General features: G+C 35.6%; 1 protein-coding gene and 1 pseudogene across 3 annotated transcripts in view; both read right to left on the reverse strand.

Annotated features, from left to right (window-relative positions):
- LAMA2 (laminin subunit alpha 2) overlaps positions 1-22,534 on the reverse strand; it is a gene marked incomplete at both ends in the record, with an annotated part of 514,626 nt that overhangs the window by 479,810 nt on the left and 12,282 nt on the right. The window lies entirely within an intron of this gene.
- LOC311167590 (large ribosomal subunit protein uL11-like) lies at positions 6,830-9,341 on the reverse strand (annotated as a pseudogene). The gene is made up of 2 exons: positions 9,245-9,341; positions 6,830-7,384 (listed from the first exon to the last, which is right to left on the reverse strand). The product of its transcript is annotated as a large ribosomal subunit protein uL11-like (transcript).

The following is a 22,534-nucleotide window of genomic DNA, read 5'->3' on the forward strand; positions in this document are numbered from 1 at the left end:
GTTTGCATAAACTCCTCCAAATAGTAACTGGTGAATCTGCAACTTCTATAATCTCTCCAAGTGTTTCTTCATCTAAAACATGGGATAACAAAATGTTCTTCATGAAAGAGGTGGTAAACATCAAATGAAATAACCCATGGAAACAGTGCAGTACCTAGCCCTGTCAAGGCCTCATAAAACATCAATTATAAATAATAATGGCAGTACTACATACTGTGCTTGATTTAATATTTTCTCTCTACTATTTTGTTTGATCCTCACAACTCAATGAGAAAATACCCATTATTTTTATGATCATCATCCCTATTTTCACAGATTGACTACAGTTTTTTAGCAACTCACCTAAAGTCATAGAGTTTGCAAATGCTAAAGTTATAATCAAAACACAGACAAGCCTGACTTTGGAGTCAGAAATCTAACTCCAGGAGATCATTGTGTTCCCACAAGGTTCCAAAAGATCCTTGCCAACTTTGGGTTGGGTGCATATTAGGATTTTGGTAAAATTGCAAATTTTGGACCCAAATCCAGAGATTTTGATGAGTCATCTCATCTGAGAGATTTTGGGTGAGCACTTGGCACAGCTTATAAGGCTGACCCTGTCTAAGGCCCATTCATATCTCATACGCATTCTCCTTTTTCTCAGTTCTTTCCATTCAGACGGCAGAGTGAAAATTAGAATTTAACCATTTTCTTTTAGATTTCTCTGTAATGTATATAAGTCATATTTTGAACATAACTCTGCCTTGAGGCAGAGTTTATATCCCACACTTGGTATTCTCGTTAGTAACAGTTTAAGGCCTGAAAATCAGTAAGCTCTCAGCAAATACGTATTGAGTGACTGATTCTCAAACTCAAAAGCATCACAACTGGAAGAAACAACTGGAGAGATTTGCATAAGGACTGGTTACTCCTATTTAAGATTTCACATCAGCAAAATTGCAATTAGTGAAAGAACTCTACTTGGGAGAAACTCATGAAAAGACCCATATAATAGAGGCAAAGTTTTTACAACATAGATAAAGGATCATCTAATTGGTTCTTCTGGCTATTCTGTAACAATAACTTTTAGAATAAAATATAGAGGAATATTTAAGTTTGATTTTGGGGAATAAAAAATTCTAGGGTTTTTTTTCCTGTTAATAATTATAGTTAAGGGGCCTCCCTGGTGGTACACGGTGTTAAGCACTGCATTATGAAGCAATCTGCAGCCTCTGCAGCATGAGTTTGATCCCAGGCCAGTCAGGGGGAAACCCACATGGCGCAGCAGACCTCTCCTGTCTTGCCTGCTGCTCCCCTCAGCAGTGTATTTCTGTCCTTCTGCCTGTTCTGTTCCCCAACTCTGTCTCTGGTGAATCCTCTCACCCTCCTGCATATCTGGCCTGTACCCCGGTTCTTGTATGCATAAATAAATGAATCTTTTAAAAATTTATTATGGAGAGCTGTGTGGAGATTTCTGGACCTACTAAACATAGAGCTTCCACAGGATCCAGCAATTCCACTCCTAGGTATTTACCCAAAGGACACAGAAACATCAATTCCAAAGAACACCTGCACCCCTATGTTTATAGCAGCACTGTTTACAATAGCTAAGCTTTGGAAACAGCCCAAATGCCCAAAAATAGATGACTGGATCAAGAAGATGTGGTACATATATACCATGGAATATTACTCAGCATTCAAAAAAGATAAACACATGCAATTTGCAGCAACATGGATGACGCTGGAAGGGATCATGCTCAGTGAAATAAGCCAAAAAGAAAAAGAAAAATACCGGATGGTCTCACTGATAGCAGGGGTCTAGAAAACTTAAATAAGGGACCAGGAAAATGAATAACTATAACAAAGTGAAAATCGGAATCAACAAAAACTATGAACCAGAGACACTTTTTGGGGGGTGGGGGGCGGGAGGGGAGGGATTGGGAGGGATTGGGAGGGGAGGGATTGGGGTCAGAATGGGGGGATTGCAATTATATGGGGAATATAAAAATAAAATTTATTAATTAAAAAAATAAATAAATAAAAATTTTATTAAAAAAATAACAATAATTATGGTTAAGAAAACATAGATTAATGTTCATTGACTTGGATCCTGATATTGCTCAGAAAAGAATGGTTAATGCATTTAAAGTAGTTTAAAAAAAAGAATAAATGTTTCTTTTAAAGAAATAGATATAAAATTAAAAGAATAATAATATATTTTACAATAACAGTTCAAGTACACTACTTAGAAAGTAACTACTTAAACATAGCAGTGCACAATTTACCATACTAATTTTTTATTTGCTTAAATTATTTAAAAATTAGAGTCACAAAGAAATGCTTGAAAGTCAAATAAAATAAGCCATATAAGAGAGTAAAAGTCAAAGTGGATCTTTAAAAAATTAATTTTTAGATCATTTGAAAGACATTTCATGTCATCTTGATATTTTCATTTTTTAACTTAAGAAATAAATAGTTACAATAGTCAAGACATGGAAACAACCGAAGTGTCCATCAACAGATGAATGGATAAAGGAGTTGTGGTAGATTTATTCACTGAAATACTAGTCAGCTATTTTATTTTATTTTTTTCAAGATTTACTTATTTTTTTATACAAGCACTGGGTATAGTCAGAAGCACAGGAGGGTGAGAGAATTAGCCAGAGCAGGGAACAGAACAGGCTGACTGACGAAGCACTTCTGAGGGGAGCAGCCGGTGGGGCAGGAGAGGTCTGCGCGCCATGTGGGATCCTCGCCTGAGGCCAGGGATCGCACCAGCGCTACAGAGGCTGCAGGCAGCTTTGTAGCCAGTGGGGGAGGCCCTAGCCAGCTATTTTAAGGATGAGATTTTGCCTTTTGTGACAACAGGGATGGAACCTGAGGTGATAGTCAGAAAGAGAAAGACAACTATTGTATGATTTCACTCAGATGTAGAATATAAAGAAACAACACAATTGAATTAACAAAACAACAAAAACAACCCTCAGATTCTGTCAACAAATTGGTGGTTAGCAGAAGGGAAGAAGTACAGTGGGAGGAATGGTCAGAAGGGATCAATTTGATGGGGGTGAATGGTACAAGAATTTTGCTGGTGGTTACAGTGTGGTATACACACATATTCAGGATGAAGCTATACTCCTGAACCGTATAGCTTCATAAACTAATAGTAAATTGACTTTTAAAGAATAATACAAACAGCACTACAAACAAACACACCCCGGATCATAGGAACAGAAAAGCTGAGAGATAGAAAATGTTCAGGGGATATGCATGTAAAGAAACAGCAGAGATTGTTTCAAAAGAAAATTAAGACACACATTGTGACAAAGAATAGATTGAAGATAATGGAGAAATACTGAATGATTTAGTAAGGAATTTATATGAGGATTATTTTAGAAAGTTTTTTATGATGATGATAGAGAATAATCGAGGGAGAGAAGACATTGAACAGAGAAATTGGTAAGGGATTTTATCACTCAGGACAGGCTAGGATGTTGAAAAAGCAGTAAATCCAAAGATTCAGTGATTAAAGTAACAAAAATTTATTTCTTGCTCATGCTCTATGTGCTCTTGGGACCCAAGGGGAGCATGGGAACATATCTTTCATACCCAAGCATCCATTTGGAAGATCACCATAGCATGGTGAATTGTGCACTGGTTTTTAAAGGACTTAATCTCAGAACAAAGTATGTCACTTCTGTATACAGCTTACTAACTATGTGTATACCTAACTTCAGGGATAGGCAAATGCAATGCTACCATGTGCCCAGCAGGAAGAGAAAAGGACAAATACATGAATAGCACCAATAAATACCTCAAGATACAGTTGTAAAAGTCCAGATAAAAGGTAATGTAGACATAAGCAGTAGGAATAGAAATACAAAGGAAAATGAATGAAATACTCTCAAAATAGAACTGAGCCTTTGCTGATTGACATAATACAATAGGAAAGAAAGGAATCTAGTATGACTATAAGGGCTTATGCCTGGAAGATTGTTGGTGCCATTATCAGAAATTAACAAATAAGAGGACAAATAAGGAGTTTAGAGTCATTGGCATAGAAGTAACATTTAAGGCTTGAACTTAGGTGAACCTACAAATTCTGCATCATTAGACTAAAATTACCACATTTTTGGACCCAAGGAGAAAAAACTTGATCTTATTTAACTGGCTTCCAATTCCTGGAAGAAGAAAAAAAAAAAAAGCTATGAATCACAAAAGTAATGCAGGCAAGAACTTGCAAAGTTTCTCAGGAAAAATAAACACTATTTTAATATTTAAAATTTATGATGGGGGCCTCCCTGGTGGCACAGCAGTTGAGCGCTGGGTTGCAAATCTGCCCAAAGCATCTGCATCACCAGTACCATCCACCGCCCCAGGGCGATGGTCCAACATGGCGAGCAGACCTCTCTTGCCTCGCCCCTCAGCAGTGTACTTCATCCGTCTGCCTGTTTTGCTTCATCCGTCTGCCTGTTTTGCTCTCCGCTCTGGCTCTGGTGAATCCTCTCACCCTCCCACGCTTCTGACTGTACCCAGTGCTCATATAAATAAATGAATGAATGAATGAATGAATAAATAAATCTTCTAAAAAAAATAAAATTGATGATGGCTATGAATTTTGAATCCTTAAGGAAACTTTCATTAATACAATCTTACATGTTTTGTACCTCATTCCTAGAAGGTTTCCACATAAATAAAAGTGAATACTGGCAATCTCCCCTGGGATAATTAATAAACACATACTTAGAGATGATCATTTAAAACAGTTTCATAATTCTTATTAGAGTTGTATCTTCCTTCACCTTAGCATTTACACAGACTTAATAAAAAAACAATGAGGTAAATCCTTTATGAAGAATTTCAAGCAAATTTCCTGAACAAAGATTCCAACTCACAAAGATGTTTTATTTGTATATGCAGGTAAATATGAGATGATCTATTGCTTAGTCAACACTAAGCATTCAATCACTCCCATAATGAAATATATAAAATGAAACACTGAGAGGGATTTTTCAAATTGTCATTATTATAAGTGAGCAGATATTTAAATCTATGTAATAGGTCAAAACTAGTATTTAAAAAAGAATATAGGGGTCTCCCTGGTGGCTCAAGGGGTTAAGATGCAACTTGTGAAGCTATCTGCAGCCTCTACAGCATGAGCTCAATCCCGGCTGGCCAGGGAGCAACCCGCAGCAGACCTCTCCTGACTTGCCCACTGCTCCCCTCAGCAATGTACTTTGGTTGATCTGCTTGTTCTGTTCCCCACTCTGTCTCTGGAGAATCCTCGCACCCCCCACTCTTCTGGACTGTACTCCAGATCTTGTATGCATAAATAAATAAATCTTTAAAAAAATTAAAATAAAAAAGAATATAGAATAGAAATATTGTAGTGCACAGAATTTAATCGGTCTAAGTATTGCTTGATGACATTTTATGACATTTTAGTGTGTGTGTGTGTCTGTGTTTTAGTGTGGGTATGTATGTGTGTTAGAGAGAGCTGGTCATAATTTATATTTCCTACCAAAAGGAGTTTGATGCCCATTGCTCCAGAGGAGTGAGGATAGAGGAGAAAGACTAGTGCACGAACCAGGAATTGCTTGAGTCTTTTTATTAGTTTGTTAGTTACAGACAAATATCAGCTACAGATCTCATTTCAGAGGCACAGAACATTCTTAGTCCCTTAAAATACACCAGACCTTTGTGTCCTGTTACTTTCGACTTCACCATTTTGTGCTTGGTTGATGATTTATACTAAAAACTATACCTTAGAGAATGAATGTATTCAAACAGATGTCAACCTTAATCAGATTCAGCATAAACCTACTTAATTCTCCATTCCATCTTTGTTAGCAGAGCTTAAGTGAACTGGGATTTGTTTCACAGTCTTACCAATAAAATACTACAACATTTTATCTCTTGAATATTAAAACACCTTACCAACTATAACTTTATAACTACTCTAAATATTTCTAATTGTCAAAATGGTCTTTTTATACTTCAAAAGGAGGGAGGGGCTCAAGAGTATGGGCCAATTTCCTTAGCAAAAGGATTATCAATTTCAAAAAGGACCATAAATATTCAAAATTTAGTCTATAATATCTTTTATTAATCAAGACAATGGTAGTATTAAATAATATATACTTATGGATTATATCATTGTTATTTTGGGTTTCTCTATATTGAAAAAAAAAGAAATATAACTTAAGTTGTCAGTAGTTTGGGAGCCTTTTAAACCCTTTGATTTCTGACACTTTTTCCAATTTTTGATCATGAATTCACCCTACATATTGATAATAAATCTATTTTTTAAGTATAACAAAAATATCTAAGTAAATGTCTAAGAAGAAATGATATCCAAGAACTTCTCCAAACTGAGAAAGGAAACATCCAGATGTAAGAAGCTCAAAGAGCTCCAAACAAAATAAGCCAAACAGAAACACACCAATACGCATTATAATTAAAATGGCTAAAGATAAAGAGAGAATCCTATGTAGCTTCTTCCTCCTCCCTCCCTCCTTCCCCTACTGGATCTTCTCCTTCCTCTTCAATATAAGCAGTTCAAACGTGTTAGAACTGAAATTAGTAGATGTTTAAATAATAATTTGGGATAGAGACAAATTTCAATTATGTCAGTAGTTGTGGTACAAACAAATACAAAACTATGGAAAAAGAAGTACTTACATAACAATTGTATATTAAAAGACTTAACAATTATATATTAAATTGTATATTAAAAGACTCTTACTGGAATAAAAAGAATATTTGAGACAATAGTGTGATTTTAACAGATTTTGAAGTATAATTTTTTTCCCATCAAATGATCCTTTATTAGGATTTTCTTTTATAGCTCTTAACTGGCACGGTGCTCCATCACACCACTATTGATGTCATCAATGATGTCAAGAGGGTGGCAGCCATCAACACTGCAGCCCACAGACTGAGCAGTGTCCAACATCTCTTTAATAGTTCAGAGAGTTCTCTGGCTAATGATCAGTGTCACATCTAATGGGATGTGCTAACAATCTCATCAAAAGTGATTTTTCCTTTGTGCTTAATGTTTTTCTGCTTCTTTCATACTCTTTGCAGTTCCTTAAGGGATTTGGTGATGAGGGTAGAGGCTAAATACACCTTTTCAATATGGGCCTGTCTGTTCTAAATGGTCAATTTCACTGTAATCCTCAGACCTTTCTGCCTTGGCAATGTCATCACCAACTTTTTTGGGAGACAGACCCAGGGATCTGATCTTGGGAACCAGGGCAGACATGACACCTGCCACTGGTGCACCTCAGGTATACAACTTTGACTTCACTTGGGTCGAACTTAAGAGACTGATGTTGGATTAACCTGGATTCAGGAAGACCAAAGAAAGTTGCCCCTTGGCTTCCTTGGAGCCGAAAGTCAAAAGCTGAAGAATATTTTCTTTGGTCATTAAGAGTAAGCAGAGAGAGCAATTTGCATCAAATATTCCTTTGGTCCCCCACACTTCTCAGCACCTTTAAACTTAGAAAGACTATATGACCATTTCTATAATGATGATATTGGTCAGAACAATGTGTTTTACTTCCCAGCTGAAACACTGAAGAATTTGAGAGTCAGTTCCATCATCCTCTGATCATATACCATTAGAAGGCATTTCCTGAGATGGTGACATCAGGAGTGGAGGAAAACTGAGATCCGAAGAACCAAGCATCTACATATTAAAGTATTGAGATCTGGGGATTTATTTGTCACACAACATGGCCCAACATTGATCAGACTACTACAGCGGATAGGATTGAGAGCAGTAAGAAAGAATAATTTATTTCCTATATAATTTCAATCCTATATAATTATTCCTCTAATCATTCTCCTACTTTTGTCTCCATCCTTTCATTCAAAGTATTAGATAACCTTTTTTTTTTTCCTTTGAGATAGTTATATTCATTGCATTATTTTCCTAGCTATCGTAACAAATCACCACAAACTGGGTGGCTTAAAACAACAGAAATGTGTTCTCCTATAGTTCTGGAGTCTAGAAATCCAAAATCAAATTTTCAAAAGGTGTGATCCTTCTAGGTGCCATGAAGAAGTATCTATCCCATGCCTCTTCCCTAGTTTCTAATTGTAACCAGCAATTCCTGGAATTGTTTGGAATGTAGATGTATCACGTTAGTCTACAGGTAGATCTTCACATGGTCTTCTCCCTATCTCCCTGTCTCTTCCCTTCTTATTAAGACTTATTACACATTCATATAGGATTAGGACCCACCCTAAACCAGTATGATCTCATCTTAACTTGACTGCATCTACAGAGACCTAATTTCCAAATAAGGTCACATTCATAGGTACCCAGGTGGGTGATGGTCAGGATTTCTACATACTTTTTTTAGGATGCAATTCAACCCACAACAATAGCCTCCAATTATAGCTTACAAACAGCTTCCCACTTTCCTCTTTGGAAAGTGAGTGCTACAAATTGTATTTAAACAGTCCTTACTTTTAGTTACCATTTTAGAAATTGTTTTGTTTTGTTTAACTTGAGTGTTACCAACTTTAAAAAGCAAAGATTATCTTAGTCCAATACTTCCTCAAATTTAAACATAATTACTTTCTGCACTTACTGAAAATTATGCTACTATATAAGATGGTCTAATAAGTTTGCACACTGCAGGCAAAATATAATGGGTTTTAGGCTTTTCAAGTGTCCCTGCTAAGATAAGTGGGAGCAGCAGTGTAACAACAGGATCAGGTGAGCAGAAATGGAATGTAGGTGTCCATTCAAATTGTCAGTTCAAAACCTCTGTTTTTTCTATTTGTTCTTTTCTTGATATGCAAGACTTATTCCTTTCTGTCCTCTCTTTCTCCTCTTCTCCCTTACTATTGTGCTTCATCCTCTCTCAACATCTCTCCCAATATAAAAAGTCAAGAGCAGATATCAAAGTGTAAAGTCATGTTGAAATTACTATTGTATCATAATTTCATTCCACACATATGCATATTTTTAGTAATATCTATAACACAATAAACACTTTTGAAGCCCTGGAGATACAGTGGTGAATAAACTGAGATTCCTGGCTTGCCAGAATTGACACTCTGAAAAGCAGCAGAGAAATAATATAGAAAAACGGTTAAGTGGGAAGAGGATTGATTGGGAGTACACGGAGCAAATATGATTCTAGAAAACAGGAAAATTCAAATTTGTCTAAGATCATGGAATGCTCTTGCAGGAAGCACATAGTTGCAGTCGAAATAGATTAGCATGAATTGATCAAACTAACAGAGGTACGTTTCAGGCAAGTTTCAGACAGTGGCAACATCATGGACCCAAGCTCATAACCTAGAGAGAAGGTGACATGTTCCATAAATCCTAAGAAGTTCAGCATGGCTACAGCTCAAATTATGATTGAAAAATTTGTGTGAGATGAAGCTGGAGAGAAATGCAGAGGCCAGATCAAAAGACACCTTACAAAGAAGGTGATTATATAATTCATCACCTAAACCAGGCCACTTTTGTGAATAAAAGGGTGCACCTTTAATAATTAGGCTGGGGCAGCAGACATAAACCAGGGCTGTCAGAAACTGAGATGTATGGCTATACAACTTATTAATCACAATAACAGAATCTGTATTTTATACAAAGGTCAATCAGATGCCATTACAGCAATTTATAGAGAGGAGTGGCTCAATACTATTGTATTTTATAAAGCTTACTCTAACTGAAATATAACAAACAAATGGGAGAGGGTGAAATTGGAAACAGGAAATTCCATTAAAAGACTGCTGTGATGACTCCTAGTTGTGAGATGATGGTGGCCTGAATCATTGTAATGATTGTGAAGCTCTAAGGAAATTTATGAAGTAATATTAGGTTGAAACATACGAAATTACTACTATTCACCATTTTTAACCTACAAAAGTGTCTGTTTCATAAAGTTCGTCTAATAGATTTGCAGGATAGGGCTGACTAAACTCCTTTGGTAAGTGTGTTCTAGACAAATTAAAAACTTGAACATTAATGTGTTCTGTTTTCATGTAACCAATAATAGCTGAATCTTAGAATGTAAGGGTATCATTTTTTGTGAGGAGTCATAAATTGGGGAAGGGAGAATAAAGACTCCAAATCCATAGTTTCTGAGTCTAAGAGACTATAATTCAGGTGAAAGTGAGTTATGGTATTTGAAGGTAGAAGGAATTTGCTTTCCAATGGAACATAGTTCCTTCACAATCTGCCACCATGCCCTTCTCCTTGACTAAACCAGTCCCTGGACTACTGAAGATAAAAAAAAAAATTGATGTAAGTCAGAGGAGGAAAGTCATACATATCTGGGCTACCCACAGAGTTTTGGAATTAGTAGTGCAGACTATAGTGTCAGAATTTCTGGGTCTGCCACTAAGGCCAATCTTGAGTGAGTCTTTTCACCTTATGCCCTAAATTCCCTGTCTACAAAATGAGAACAATATTATCTAAGTCATTATGTTATTGTGAGAAGCAAATTAATATGTATCGAGTGCTTATAACAGCACATGGTGAATATTAACCATTATGTAGATGACAGTAGTACTAATGTGGTGGTGGTGGTGGTGGTGAGTGTATTAACATTATCTGAATTAACTGACATAAGACTTTACTTGTAGTTTAAAACAGAACATTCAGAATTGGTACCTCTAGATGTTGGGAGAAAAGTTGTCTCTATAAAGCTTATATATAAATAGTCATAAGCAAGGACAATAATTCTTAACAATCACTATGAGCACTCCATGGTTCTCAGAGGGGAAGCAGAAGAAAATTCCTGGTGCTCTTATAGGTCCATTATTGAGGAAACAGAGTGGGGGTCAGTTCATTTGCTAGAGGTCATTAGAATGCAAAGCAAAGTAATGAGGATAGGAGAAATACCATGGACCAGATGCCATGTATGATTGACGTTAATACTGGGATTTTTATAGGAGAACTAAATCTTAACAGGACGAGATTCCTGATTAACACTAGTAAAAGCAATCACCATACAATATCTACTTATATGGACCACTACATCTAATCAGGATCCAAAATACACACCTCTCAGTCCTGATACCACAAAGTTATAGTATAGATGATTCCCACACACCTAGATTTCACATCAGGAGCAAAATTAGGAGGCTGAACCTTGAAACAAGCAATTTTAAATGATAAACTGACCAAAAATTTACTGGATTGAACTGAAATTACCCCAAGCAACTAAATTAAGTAGCTTACCCTAAGCAAACTGGAGACTCAGACTCACAAATCAAGCTCCATACTACAAATGTAAAATATACACATTTTTTGTATTAACACTGTGAATGTTATATCTGTTACAGGAAATATTAAGTATACTAAAGAGAATGAAGTAAATGAAAATTAGCAAGATTACTAGAGGTTTCTTCTGGACAGTGGTTAGAGGATAGTGTTTTTCTAGAAAGTTTATTAAAGAACAACTGGGATAGAAGATGATAAATGTGCAAATCCTAACTATGAAAATTGTTTTATTTCCTTTTACTAACTCCAATCTCTTTTTATAATTCAGCATTATGTAGATTTTTATGACTAAAAATATTTTCAGATTAAAGACAACCATAACTGGAATGCAAATATATGTACATTCATTTCAGTAAGTTTACTTAGATCCCAAAGTGTATGTTTCCAATTTTTTAAGTTCAGAATTCCCACTTCACTAAATTAAAGTATAAGTTTAGAAATCTCACAGTATTGATATCAATTTTTTAGTAAACATCATCAAGCTGGGGGAAATAATTACTTTTGCTTGCTCCTTAAGCTTTCTCTCAAAAGAAAATGACAAAACTAACTTTCTGTCAACAAGCTAATCATGCACCTCTACAACTATGAGTTTAAAGGGTAGTGTACAAAGAAGGGATATTAAGATGAAAAGAAAGAGAGACAGACATAGGGATATAGAGTAAAAATAAAAGGAAATGGCTACAAGACAATGAAATAACCCTCAATTTATGAACATTTAAGAAGGGATTGTGGTGGAATTTAAATTAGATGGGTATTAGTCAACATAAATGTAAATATAATGGGGTAAGGAGGTAGAGGTCTCCATTACTCACCTAACTTAAACCTAATATTTAAAGTTTCCATACTCCAAATTCCACCCCAACAGATCTTATCTCACCATAAGTACCAAATCATTCCTATTAAAACAGAGGATTCAGCTTGAGGGCCAATAGGTTTCTTCAACTTTAGATGAATGTTTAATGGAAAAGTAGGTGGTTATAGCTCACCTTGAACCCTAAGTTCATGGACTAACTTCACAGTTACTGTTCACATGACACAACAGCTCCTAAACTTCTCAATGTCCATGCTATTTGAGAAACCCCAGCAGATAGGATAGTATCTTGGAGCTATATGCAATCAGATTTTAACTTATAAAGAAACCATTTATGTTAAAATAAAAATCATTAGGGAAAGAAGAATTAAAATGTCCATTATTTTACTGTCATTATTATTATTATCTGTCATTTTTATGTCACATTAAGTGGTGACAGTTTTCAAATTATAGTATTTAATTGATATGGACAATGCATTGCGTAAGCCATTTCACAAGTAGTCACACAACTAATCAAGCAGTTCAATATTTTTGGGCTTGGAGATCTAAATACCAATAGTTGCAGTTGTTTTCTTTGATTATTACTTTTGGAGGGCCTATGCATTCACTGAATGGGAATATGAATACACATAATTGAAGTCTTTCAAAAATTTTGTAAGAACTGTGAACTTTTTGACTTCCAAAATGATAAGCCCATTAAGCCAAGAGGTTCTTGGTAACCTGAATATTAAGCTGCCAGCTAGGATTATGAAATCACTATTGATGACAACCTAGCAGCAAGTAATAGCCAAGAATCTAGATAGTAAGTAAGAGTAAGAGCAACCAACAGGTAGAAAAAGGATCAGCATGAGAGAAAATTAGTTTAAATATCTGAATTTCAATGAAAATTATACTTATCTACTTGAAAAAATTAGTGACTAATTAATTATATTATACATCTTATCTTGGGAGTAAAGAATATTTACTTTATCATACAAACTTGATGGACTATGGCCAAATGATTGAGCTTACATTATTCTCCACAAGGAACAACTACAGTTTTCACTACAAATATCCAAATAAAGGCTTGAGTTTTATATTATGGCCTCGGAGGTCCACTTTTTTTTAACTACAAATAACTGGCAGACTATCCACTTGCATAAACATCATTCTAAATTGTGATACAATTCTTGTCAGACAATGCATTTCACACTGTTTAAGTAATACTCCCAATGAGTGGCATTCTATAAGACACTGCCAAGTTTACCTGCAGAGAAATACACTTCAGTAGTTCTCACACAGCATGAAGACATTTATCATTATTCAAATAGAGAAGAAAAGAAAAGGTTCTGATGTTTTTGACATTATAACTGGCTTGTGGTAAACTGCTGTTAAGCAGTGTTCAGTGGGCTGAACTTATCCTATACAATTGGAAGGGATCTCTCACGCTGTTCCACAAAATGCTAAGAGAATCAGATAGGCTCTGGGCAAAATTCTTTTCTAAGTTCTTACCTTGTTCTTTCATAACTCCTTAAAGTCAACAGACTAATCTAAAAAGCATATTAGTAATTAAAGGGGAGAAATATGTATGTGACTATCATATGTAGGGTTTTTTTTAAAGATTTATTTTATTTATACCATAACTGGGGTACAGGCCAGAGGTGCAGGAGGGTGAGAGGATTCACCAGAGACAGAGTGGGGAGCAGAACAGGCACACAGACTGAAATACACTGCTGAGGGGAGCAGCAGGTGAGACAGGAGAGGTCTGCCACACCATGTGGGTATCTCCCTGGCCGGCTGGGAATCGAACCTGCACTGCAGAGGCTGTAGACAGCTTCACAACGCTGTGCTCACCCACTGAGCCACCGGGGAGACCCTATCATGTGGAGGGTTTTTTAATGAAAAACTTTTTTTTTTTTTGCCATTTATTGCCCCCGAATTTTTCATGTGTCTGGGTGGAAAGTTTGCCAAATATTTTGATAGAGGCAAATATATGATTTTCAGCACTTGGCCAAATACTGAATGGATAGCCATAGCATTCAGGCAAATCTCCACGTGAAGAAAAGTATTTCAAAGTAGACCAACTACATTATCCCATATCAACCTTACCTTTGTCACTTAATAGGGTAGAGCAACAAAACATTCCAAGTAGAGCTACTCATAAATGAATTAAGTGTTCTGTTACTCAAAATCAGTTAGGCAAATTAGGAATAAAAACATTGGGGAGGTGGGCCTCCCCGGTGGCGCAGCGGTTGAGTGCTGGCTTGTGAAGCTGCCCGCAGCCTCTGCAGCGCTGGTTTGATCCCCGGCTGCTCCCCGGCCACTGGAGGAGGGTCCCACATGGCGCGCAGACCTCTCCTGCCACCCGCTGCTCCCCTCAGCAGTGTACTTCGGTCCTTCTGCCTGCTCTGCTCCCCGCTCTGGCTCTGGTGAATTCTCTCACCGTCCCGCGCTTCTGACTGTTCCCAGTGCTTGTATAAATAAATAAATAAATCTTAAAAAAAAAAAAAAAAACATTGGGGAGGGGGTCTGCTTACTTTGCCTTTGTACCCTTTTAGAATGGGAAAAAAAATTTTTGCCCTTAACGGTTTGGGGTTCCTGGGTATACCTTGGTTTCACCTGACTTCAAAATGACTACTTTCATTCAATGATAAGTCTATTTTAGAGAATTTGCTATTTTCATCTTAAAGTGCAAATATAAGACCTATCTTAAGATTCTTCTAAGCAGGGCCCCCCCTGGTGGTGCAGCAGTTGAACGCTGGGCTGAGAAGGTGTCCGCAGCCTCTGTAGCGCGGTTCAATCCACAGCCACAGGTGAGGGCCCCACATGGCGCGACAGACCTCCCATGCCACGTCTGCTGCTCCCCCCTGCAGTGTATTTCGTCAGTCTGCCTGTCCTGTTCCCTGCTCTGTCTCTGGTGAATTCTCTCACCCTCCCGCACTTCTGACTGTACCCAGTGCTTGTATAAATAAATCTTTAAAAAAAAAAAAAAAGATTCTTCTAAGCAGAGATGTCCACAAAAGCTGACTTTGCTGTCTTCTAGATGGTATATCTTTAAACTACAGTAAATTAAATTAAAGAATATTTCTCTTTTGAAGTAAGCATAGCTATTTCAAAATTAGATATGCTTGACACTGGGATGTACTGAGCCCAGGAGCTATATTGAACTTGAAGTATTACATACAGACATATCTTATAGAGGATTACACAGTTATATTATACAGGTTAGCTCTTATCATAAGTAATATTTCGTTGCTGCTCACTTCACATTTTGTTTGATAATTTTAACATTTACATGTCTAATAAATATGCATGCATTTTCTAATGTACAAAATCAAATGTACCGCAATACTATTTAAGCAACATTTATCTACCTATTTACAGCAGGAAGCCAGTAAGTAGAAATCAATGGCTTGAAATATCAAATTAATACAATATCCCATAACTATGTGACTCTTGGGAATTGTGACAGTAAAACAATTGAATCAAACCTTGAGCCTTAGAGAGTTATCTTTAAACCTAAAATAAAACCCCTTCCTATATTTCAATAACCACTAAAGTTGGAAATTAACAACCTTGAGAAAAGAAAGGATGAGGAACTTAGCTTCCCTTTTCTCTTCTAAATTTTTTCTCTTCCATTTTCTCACAATTCAGTTTTTAGTTACCTAATTTTGTCTAGGTTTGCTAGACAAATGCAATCATAGCTATAGTAAAAAAAAAAACAGTTTAATTTAATTAACGGCACCCATACTTATTCTCAGAAGATAACTATTGGTAAGATTTGACTGTGCTATTACAAACAAACATAATTTTTCTTCTCTTGCAAACAAACTTTATTCATAAATTAATTTAATTAAGGTGAACTATATGCTGAGATAGTTTCATTACATAAAAATACATTCATGGGCCTCCCCAGTGGCGCAGCGGTTGAGCGCTGGGCTGCGAAGCTGTGCGAAGCTGCCTGCAGCCTCTGCATGCGGGTTCAATCCCCGGCTGCCAGCAAGGGTCCCACATGGCGCACAGACCTCTCCTGCCGCGCCCACTGCTCCCCTCAGCAGTGTGCTTTGTCAGTCTGCCTGTTCTGCTCCCCACTCTGGCTCTGGTGAATCCTATCACCCTCCCATGCTTCTGACTACACCCAGTGCTTGTATAAATAAATTAATTAATTTTTAAAAAATACATTCATGCCTGTATATTTTGATATTTTGTTGCTAGTAAACACCTCTAATCTAGTCTCAAAACTTAACTTTGATTATTATTGCGATTATAAAATATACTGTAAGTAATATCCACCAATCAGATTCCTGAGATAGAAGTATAGTTGCTTTAGTCACAATAAGGGGCAATACACAGTCTTTCAAGGAATTTTGCATTAAAATACCTCCGCTTAATAATAGCAAGTAAAACCAAATTTAAAACAGCAGGCCTACCCTGGTGGCGCAGGCTGTTGAGCACAGTGCTGTGAAGCTGTCCACAACCTCTGCAGTGCCAGTTGGATCCCCTCCAGCCTCAGAGAGGCCCACATGGCGAGTGGACCTCTCCTATCGTGCCCACTGCTCCTGTCAGCAGTGTATTTCGTCAGTCTGCCTGTTCTATTCCCCACTCTGTCTCTGGTGAATCCTCTCACCCTCCCACGCATCTGGACTGTACCCTGGTTCTTGTATAAATAAATAAATAAAATAAAAATCTTTTTTAAAAATGTATTCAGTGAAAGAGATAGTTTAAATTCATATAGATGTTTATCTGATATAGAAAATCAAAACAAAAAAAAAACCTAGAGTGAAATTAATCTTTTTTTCATAAAAATGTGTTTTATTTTGACAAAAAGTACACCAGTCCAATCATAATTGGTTAAATCAATGAATCAGGGTCTTTTTTTATGGCTAAAGTAATAAAATTTGGAAAGTTACTAAAAATATGAAATTGAAAGTTAAAAAGTCAAGTTACTTTAAAAATGCTAATATAATGTAACCTTTCTTAGAGCTTCCAAACTTCATCAAAGCCAATCACTGTTCTCTGCATTTCATTATAATAACATTCTAGGAGAAACCTTTAGTCTTCATTATCTCTCAGAATGAATACATTTTCAAATTTCAATTTGAAAGAAGCTGCTTCTTCTCACAAACTAACTTCTTTCTTTACTAATAACAAACCTAAACTTAGGGACTCCCTGGTGGTGCAAGGGGTTAAGACACAACCTATGAAGCAATCCACAGCCACTGCAGCACAAGTTCGATCCCTGGCCAGGGATTTACCCACATGGCATAGCAGACCTCCCCTGACTCACCTGCTGCTCCACTCAGCAGTGTATTTCTGTTAATCTGGCTATTCTGCTCCCCACACTGTCTCTATGAAATTCTCACCCACCATACCTCTGGCCTGTACCCCAGTTCTTGCATGCATAAATAAATAAATCTTTAAAAAAAAAAAAAAAACTAAACTTAAACCTTTGTTTTCCCAGTTCACCAATCCTGCTTGTACTTTCCTACATTTCTGATCAGTCATCCCTAAAACCCACCATCCCCTCACCTGACCTGGTCTTGTCCTGATCTAGCCATCTAAATTCTTCTCTTCTGTCTGGTTCAACCAAATTTCATCCCCTCTGTCAAAGTGTCCCTACTCCTATGAGGTAAAAATCTTCCCACTTCCCTAAGAATCTAAAAACATTTTTAATAACCAAGTAAAATCCTTTTCCACAGACATACTGCCTGTATTAATCTCACCATACATATACATTTTTTCTACATACACAATTATTGCAAGAAAAATTCTGGCTGATCTTTGTATGTACAGTATTAAAAAACCCTTTTTTTACAGTACATGTTCTATACATTCTTATCTAATAAATAAATTGGGGTTTTTATTTTTCTATTATTATTATTATTATTGCTTTACCCATGATCAGAATACATGTAAAAACAATTAGCTAATAAGTGACAAATAACCTGCTTTAAAAGTTGAAAAAATATATTTATTCTGCTTTGATACCTATGTAGAATTTTGTACAAATATTAAATTTGCCAGAAGTTAGCTGAAATTCTTTCCATAGAGGAAAAAAATCAATTGCATTATCATTCTTAATTCCCAAAGTTATCTTACCAAACATTTGTTATTAGATGCAAATGCCACTCGATTAATATCATGACTTTTGTTGGGAAAGTAAAATGATACAATCGCTTTGGGAAAAAATTTTCCCATTTCTTATAAAATTAGATATACATTTACTATGCAACCCAGGAATTCCACCCCTAGATAAATATAATAAATGAAAACATATGTCCATAGGAGGGCTTGTACACAGTTTATATACCAAATTTATTCATAATAATGGACACAGTAGAATGTCATCAGTAGGTGTTAGGTTAAAATTTGATATAAAAAATACTGAATACAAAAACATGGATGATTTTTACAGATTAGGCTCAACCAAAGGCGTCAAGTACAAAAAAATAAATGGTAAAGAAAATTCTAAAACAGAAGATACTAATGAGGTAAAAGTTTGGGAGAAGGGAGACTTCAAAGAGTCAGTGGGAAGTTTGTAGGAAGGTGGAAATATATTTCTTGTTTGGGGTGCTGCTTACATGGGTGCATACATCTATCAAAGTCACTGACCTATATAGTTAACTGTGAATGTTACTGTAAGTAAACTATACCTCCAAAAAGTTGTTCAAAATGTATTGTTTATGTCATATTTAAAATAACTTATGGTCCAGAGGAGCCTCTTTTCCTCAGCTATAGAATGGTGACCACAATGCCAGTTCCCAGGGAAATCAGCAATAGTGGAAACAAAGGGAATAAAATGCAAGACACATTGGTATTATTCCTTCAATAGAAAAGTAGTTAAAATTTGTGAAAAATAAATAGAAATAAGATGTTCAAAATAAACATACAAACTATATTTTTCAAAAAACAATGTCACTACACACTTTATAAAAATATGTGAAATCTAATAATTATCAGAATACTTATCAGAAAACAACAACAAGAATTGCAAGGTATCATTTAAGCAAGGGCTCTAAGTAATGGTTACATGAAGGTCGATACTGAAAATAAGAGTGTCTGTATCTAGTTTATTATCTTATACTGCAGAAAATAATGCACAGTATAGAAATACTTCTGAGTTATCTGGTTTCTAGGACTCAATATCACCATTCAGATGAGTGCTTGTCAAACAAGTTCCAAGTAAAAAATGACTTATTATTTCATTTAGTTCATTCATCCCTCCATCACTTAAAATTTGCATATAAGCAAAAGGAAAAAAAATACACATCTTGGGAAAGAGACATTATTCTGTTAACTCCCACACATGCACAAGCAGGCTAATCTTAAACAGCTGTCTTTTCCTTTAACTAAATTAACAATGCTTATTATACTCTGGCTTCCAGATGCACAACATGTTTCCTGTTAATATGCATGGTTTCTGACCAGGCAATAATGCTAAGGAACTCAGAATAAGTACCAACTCCAGATACTATTATCTTGGGAGATAGACACAAAGGAAAATGAGGCTGTAAAATACATTATTTTGGAATTAAAAATGCTCTTTAAAACTTGGTCAAGGGTCCAGCTCTGTTACTGTAAATACAAACAGGATGCCCACAAACTAAGCTGAAGAACTAAGATTATGGGTTGCACAATGATAAAATACAAAGCTGTTTATTGGAGTAATTAATAACTCTGTGACCCTTTACTTCTCAGAGAAGAAGGAAAATAAAGAGCAGACAGAAGAGAAGAAGGTATTCTAAGGTATTAACACAGACTGAGTGAGTGATCTTGACCTGGATGACATTAAAATGTTCCTCCCATCAAAGTGGATTGAGTTGCTGTGGCTTAGGCCTTACTCTTCCATGGGTTTCAGACCCTTGAGGATATTCAGCCTCCAGAATTAATGCTTTAAGAATATGGTAGTCAGACTTTTCTTTGGGTCTAGAGTTGTAAGACCTCTCTAGGGAAAAAATGAGAGAGAGGCTTAAGTTGCAGCTGGATGCCTTCTGAAATCCCAGCACTAGTTCTCTTAGAAAGGAAGTCAGTCCATTGTCTCTGTCAACTAATTCAGCCTACACCCCACTGTCCCAGGCCTCTGCCATCAAATCCCAGAAACATCTATCCAGATAAAAATTCTATTCTCACCAAGCTTTGTCCCCTAAATGTGAGATAAAAGAAATAATTTAATCTCATTCTACAGAAGATAAAGTTGTTTTAAGCACTAAGTAAAACTACTTTTCTACAAGAACTCTCATGATACAGTATAGAACACAGAAAGCTGGAAGAGATGTGCAAAGGACTAGATGTACAAAGTCTTCATAAAGACGTACTGTTAGAAAAAAGTCCACAAAAATATGTTTATACTCTACAAGTTTTATCTCATTTCTATTCAACAGCTGCAAATACACTAAGAAATATCTTCAAATAACTTCAGGGAAAAAAAAAAGACACCATGAAATCAAGCAATGGGAGTTTAGACAGAACTCTTCTATACAAGAATGTAAATTAATAGTAGTCTCTTTGAAATAGAATTGAAGCACACATAATGAGTTTTAATGCAGAATATACAAAGACACTAAGATCTGTAATTTTACTAAATGTCAATGATACTGTAACCCACTTATTGTGAAATCAGATATAATAAAATTCCATTTATTGTGAAGGATAATGGAAATTTAAAATTACGTCAATGGAATGTAATGAGCAAAATATAATTCTAGTTATGGTGAATGTCTTTTTAGAAAAAAATCTTGGTGAAATAATGATTCACTGTAAGTCTTCATAGTTCCCATATTACTCAAAGGAGCTAGTCAAAATAACACTAGATTTTTAACATTAATATTTTACTTATTTGAATTATAATAAATTCAATTTATAATTCCCTAATATATGAAACCATACACAAATCTGCCATGAGAAACAGAAAATATGTGTGTTAATACAAAATTATACATTAAACATAGTCTAAGTTGTATCTGGTTATGAGTAGAATGTAAAAATGAATTAAACATTTCAATTAAGAGAAGGAAAGAGTAAGAACTTTCATAAACACTGATACAATGAATGGATGCTTCCCTCTACAGTACATAGGAAACCATTTTTTCAATTAATACAAAACATTATAGATTCAATTTTTAAAAATCAGAACTCAACCATTCCTAAATATTGTTATAATGCTGCAATGTTCACATTAGCTTTCTCTTTTGAAAAGAAATTGCTGTTTTCCATATTTGAGAGAAGAATTTAGTTATAATTGAAATGCATAACTAGGGAACATGCTGGAATATTTTTATTCTCCTGGAAAAAAATTCAGATATATCAGGGAACTTTTGGCTTGGACATACGTGATTGCTATTTTCTATGCTTTGGCAATTCCCAAGTTTGATCAGATATTTATGCAAGTGCTATATGTTTGGTGAGAAAGTAGGAAAGTGATGTGGTCTCCTCCCCCCAGTACCCACTCATGGGTATTAATGAAGGCACATCCTGGACCCCCAAATGCCAGCCTGTCGGCACCTTGGTCTTCTGCCTGCTCCCTGACTGCAAGAGACCAGCCGTTTTCAGGACCCTCCAGACCTGGTAGAAAGGGTTGAAGGCCATGGCTTTGGAAACAAGCTGCCTCCAAGTCTTTTTGGACATTTATTCAAACATTTAAGCACATTTGGAGGACAGCAATTTAAATATGTAAACAGAAGAAATTACTCATAAAGGCATAACTTTAAAAAAATAAATAAATAAATAAAAAATAAAAAATCTTGGATCCTATTTCTTCTTATTTTTATCAGGCTAAGTGACTGCATTTTAAGTATTAATCCCCCTTTACTCCATACTGCTTTATAATGCAACAATACTCAAAAGCTTTTATAGAGGTATAGAAATTGTGGGAAAATAATAAAATACCCTAGACACCAGATGGCAAACAAATTAAAGCATATGATAGCAGAGTGGAAAAGTAGGCTATAATTAAGAACGTCAGGTAAGATTTGATTTTATCTCTTCACTGAAATAATAATGACTATGTTATATAGTTACTTAAATTTAGACATTTAGTTTATAGAATCTGTTCTATCTGAAAATTATATTAGCTAATCACTGCAGAGAAATTTTAAAAGTTTTTAATATTCTCAGTTTTAGGATATTTAACTTGAAATTTGTTAGTATATTAATTCTACAGTTGACTGAAGTTTCTTCATTATTTGGTTAATATTGTCTTTTCAATAACTTTGCTGACTCTTTATGCATAAAGAATACATGCTAAGAGATTAAAATTGAAGCAGCATGCCACTTGTCTATTTCCTCTGAGTAAGTTCCCATTTAAATATATTGCCATGGTCTGTTGCAGTCACATAGAATTCAATCACTAATGTGTCAATTAGTATAAAAAAAGAAAAAACATAGGCTTTCAACATAAATTCCACATCTCCCATACTCTCAGCACATAAACACATAAATCAAGCAAGAAAAATAAAAAATCAAGCACGTAAAATGAAGAATTTTATGTTATATTTTATGACGTGGAGAAGTAC

This window comes from Talpa europaea (genome assembly GCF_964194135.1).
Source record: "Talpa europaea genome assembly, chromosome: 2".
NCBI classification, from domain to species: Eukaryota; Metazoa; Chordata; class Mammalia; order Eulipotyphla; family Talpidae; genus Talpa; species Talpa europaea.